This window comes from Oncorhynchus nerka, unplaced genomic scaffold (genome assembly GCF_034236695.1).
Source record: "Oncorhynchus nerka isolate Pitt River unplaced genomic scaffold, Oner_Uvic_2.0 unplaced_scaffold_6232, whole genome shotgun sequence".
NCBI classification, from domain to species: Eukaryota; Metazoa; Chordata; class Actinopteri; order Salmoniformes; family Salmonidae; genus Oncorhynchus; species Oncorhynchus nerka.
In genome coordinates this window covers 5001-9549 of record NW_027035083.1, presented here as the reverse complement: position 1 = coordinate 9549, position 4549 = coordinate 5001, and positions in this window count along the sequence as shown.

Sequence of the window (4549 nt, the reverse complement as noted above, 5' to 3'; positions counted from 1 at the left end):
TATATAATGTCCTGTAAATTATATCACTATGCTAGGCTAGTGATATAATGTCCTGTTGATTATATTACTATGCTAGGCTAGTTATATAATGTCCTGTAAATTATATCACTAACAGATAAAAGGCAAATAAGAGACACCCTAAGAGTTGTCATCAAAACCCACTTAGTATAATGAAATAACCAAGCGATAACACATCATCCCTTAGTGTATCTATGGCAGGTCAGCGTTTCGTCATTAATCTAGTCCTGGACGAAGCTCTACAGAGTGATAACAAGTTGGCACAGCCACAAAGTCATAACATCGGATTTTAAACCAAACCCTAACACTGCTACCCCTAATGCCTAACCCTAACCTTAACCCTAACCTTAACCACACTGCTACCCCTAATGCCTAGCCCTAACCTTAACCCTAACCTTAACCACACTGCTACCCCTAATGCCTAACCCTAACCTTAACCCTAACCTTAACCACACTGCTACCCCTAATGCCTAACCCTAACCTTAACCCTAACCTTAACCACACTGCTACCCCTAATGCCTAACCCTAACCTTAACCCTAACCTTAACCACACTGCTACCCCTAATGCCTAACCCTAACCTTAACCCTAACCTTAACCACACTGCTACCCCTAATGCCTAACCCTAACCTTAACCCTAACCTTAACCACACTGCTACCCCTAATGCCTAACCCTAACCTTAACCCTAACCTTAACCACACTGCTACCCCTAATGCCTAACCCTAACCTTAACCCTAACCTTAACCACACTGCTACCCCTAATGCTAACCCTAACCTTAACCCTAACCTTAACCACACTGCTACCCCTAATGCCTAGCCTAACCTTAACCCTAACCTTAACCACACTGCTACCCCTAATGCCTAACCCTAACCTTAACCCTAACCTTAACCACACTGCTACCCCTAATGCCTAGCCCTAACCTTAACCCTAACCTTAACCACACTGCTACCCCTAATGCCTAACCCTAACCTTAACCCTAACCTTAACCACACTGCTACCCCTAATGCCTAACCCTAACCTTAACCCTAACCTTAACCACACTGCTAACCCTAATGTCTAACCCTAACCTTAACCCTAACCTTAACCACACTGCTACCCCTAATGCCTAACCCTAACCTTAACCCTAACCTTAACCACACTGCTACCCCTAATGCCTAGCCCTAACCTTAACCACACTGCTACCCCTAATGCCTAACCCTAACCTTAACCCTAACCTTAACCACACTGCTACCCCTAATGCCTAACCCTAACCTTAACCCTAACCTTAACCACACTGCTACCCCTAATGCCTAGCCCTAACCTTAACCCTAACCTTAACCACACTGCTACCCCTAATGCCTAACCCTAACCTTAACCCTAACCTTAACCACACTGCTACCCCTAATGCCTAGCCCTAACCTTAACCCTAACCTTAACCACACTGCTACTCCTAACGCCTAACCCTAACCCTAACCACACTGCTACACCTAATGCCTAACCCTAACCACACTGCTACCCCTAATGCCTAACCCTAACCTTAACCCTAACCTTAACCACACTGCTACCCCTAATGCCTAACCCTAACACTGCTACCCCTAATGCCTAACCCTAACCTTAACCCTAACCTTAACCACACTGCTACCCCTAATGCCTAACCCTAACCTTAACCCTAACCCTAACCACACTGCTACCCCTAATGCCTAACCTTAACCCTAACCACACTGCTACCCCTAATGCCTAACCCTAACCCTAACCACACTGCTACCCCTAATGCCTAACCTTAACCACACTGCTAACCCTAATGCCTAATGCCTAACCCTAACCCTAACCACACTGCTACCCCTAATGCCTAACCCTAACCCTAACCCTAACCTTAACCCTAACCTTAACCACACTGCTACCCCTAATGCCTAACCTTAACCACACTGCTACCCCTAATGCCTAACCCTAACCACACCGCTAACCCTAATGCCTAACCCTAACCACACTGCTACCCCTAATGCCTAACCCTAACCACACTGCTACCCCTAATGCCTAACCCTAACCACACCGCTAACCCTAATGCCTAACCCTAACCACACTGCTACCCCTAATGCCTAACCCTAACCACACTGCTACCCCTAATGCCTAACCCTAACCACACCGCTAACCCTAATGCCTAACCCTAACCTTAAATGTATACCAAAAAAATAATTTTTGTTTTTTGTTTTTAGTGAATTTTATAATAAGAGCCTTTGCAGCTGGCCCACTTAGCGGAAATCAATCATTTCTGCCTCCAGGACAAGACTCATCCCAATAAACGTCAAACCTGCATATCTATGTCTGTCAGCAGGTTCAGGTGCAGGATGACAGTTAGCAGTCTGGGTTTGGTGGTGTACCGAGGCGTGTCTGGAGGGGCATTGATCTCTCTCAACACACTTCCTGTCAGAATGACAACTGTTGGCTAGGGAAGGGGTCCCGAATGGCACCCTATTCCCTACATAGTGCACTACTTTAGACCAGGGCCCTATGGCACCTTATTCCCTACATAGTGCACTACTTTAGACCAGGGCCCTATGGCACCTTATTCCCTACATAGTGCACTACTTTAGACTAGGGCCCTATGGCACCTTATTCCCTACATAGTGCACTACTTTAGACCAGGGCCCTATGGCACCTTATTCCCTACATAGTGCACTACTTTAGACCAGGGCCCCCATAGGAAATATGGTGTCATTTGGGGGGGTGTAGCTAGGCAACAGGAAGGACCTGACTGACTAACTGAAACCACTGAGACTGTTTGTGAACCAACAGCAGGGCTGTGAGGAGCTGATAGAGCTGATAAGAGATGTCACACTGAGAACTGTTCCAGACCTGTTATACTATCACACTGTACAACCAATCCTGCTGCACGTCACCACAGTCATCCTCACAGTGACACGTCTTCGTCACAAACCACCGATCCACTCGCACCGCCTCATGCTGAGCAGGATCCCTGCGTAGTCTATAGTACACGTGTTCAGGTTGACCTTTTTTTACAGTCGTTCCACTTAAACCAACATGAGATATTTAGTCCATATCCTGATGGAGTAAAGCAGTCCAACATGAGATATTTAGTCAATATCCTGATGGAGTAAAGCAGTCCAATATGTGATATTTAGTCAATATCCTGATGGAGTAAAGCAGTCCAATATGTGATATTTAGTCCATATCCTGATGGAGTAAAGCAGTCCAACATGAGATATTTAGTCAATATCCTGATGGAGTAAAGCAGTCCAATATGTGATATTTAGTCCATATCCTGATGGAGTAAAGCAGTCCAACATGAGATATTTAGTCCATATCCTGATGGAGTAAAGCAGTCCAATATGTGATATTTAGTCCATATCCTGATGGAGTAAAGCAGTCCAACATGAGATATTTAGTCCATATCCTGATGGAGTAAAGCAGTCCAATATGTGATATTTAGTCCATATCCTGATGGAGTAAAGCAGTCCAACAGGTGTTGAATGTGTCTGTGTGTTACTGTATGGTATAGATACACCAGAGGGCTTCACGTTGCCTTGGCCTCGGAGGTACTGAACACATAGCGCTGTGGATTAGTCAGAGTCCCACTGTAGACACTAGTGTTGAACAACAGCAAAGGACCTTGTGAAGATGCTGGTGGAAACAGGTACAAAACTATTTATATCCACAGTAAAAATAAGTCCTACATCGACATAACCTGAAAGGCCACTCAGCAAGGAAGAAGCCACTGCTCCAAAACCGCCATAAAAAAGCCAGACTACGGTTTGCAACTGCACATGGGGACAAAGATCGTACATTTTGGAGAAATGTCGTCTGGTCTGATGAAACAAAAATAGAACTGTTTGGCCATAACGACCATCATTATGTTTGAAGGAAAAAGGGGGAGGATTGCAAGCCGAAGAACACCATCCCAACCGTGAAGCACGGGGGTGGCAGCATCATGTTGTGGGGGTGCTTTGCTGCAGGAGGGACTTGTGCACTTCACAAAATATATGGCATCATGAGGAAGGGAAATTATGTGGATATATTGATGCAACATCTCAAGACATCAGTCAGGAAGTTAAAGCTTGGTCGCAAATGGGTCTTGCGAATGGACAATGACCCCAAGCATACTTCCAAAGTCGTGGCAAAATCGCTTAAGGACAACAAAGTCAAGGTATTGGAGTGGCCATCACAAAGCCCTGACCTCAACCCCATAGAACATTTGTGGGCAGAACTGACAAAGCGTGTGCGAGCAAGGAGGCCTACAAACCTAACTCAGTTACACCAGCTCTGTCAGGAGGAATGGGCCAAAATTCACCCAATTTATTGTGGGAAGCTTGTGGAAGGCTACCCAAAATGTTTGACATAAGTTAAACAATTTAAAGGCAATGCTACCAAATACTAATTGAGTGTATGTAAACTTCTGACCCACTGGGAATGTGATGAAACAAATAAAAGCTGAAATAAATTATTATTATTCTGACATTTCACATTCTTAATGTCACGGTCGTCATAATGAGGAGACCAAGGCGCAGCGTGTTAAGTAGTACATAACTCTTTTAAT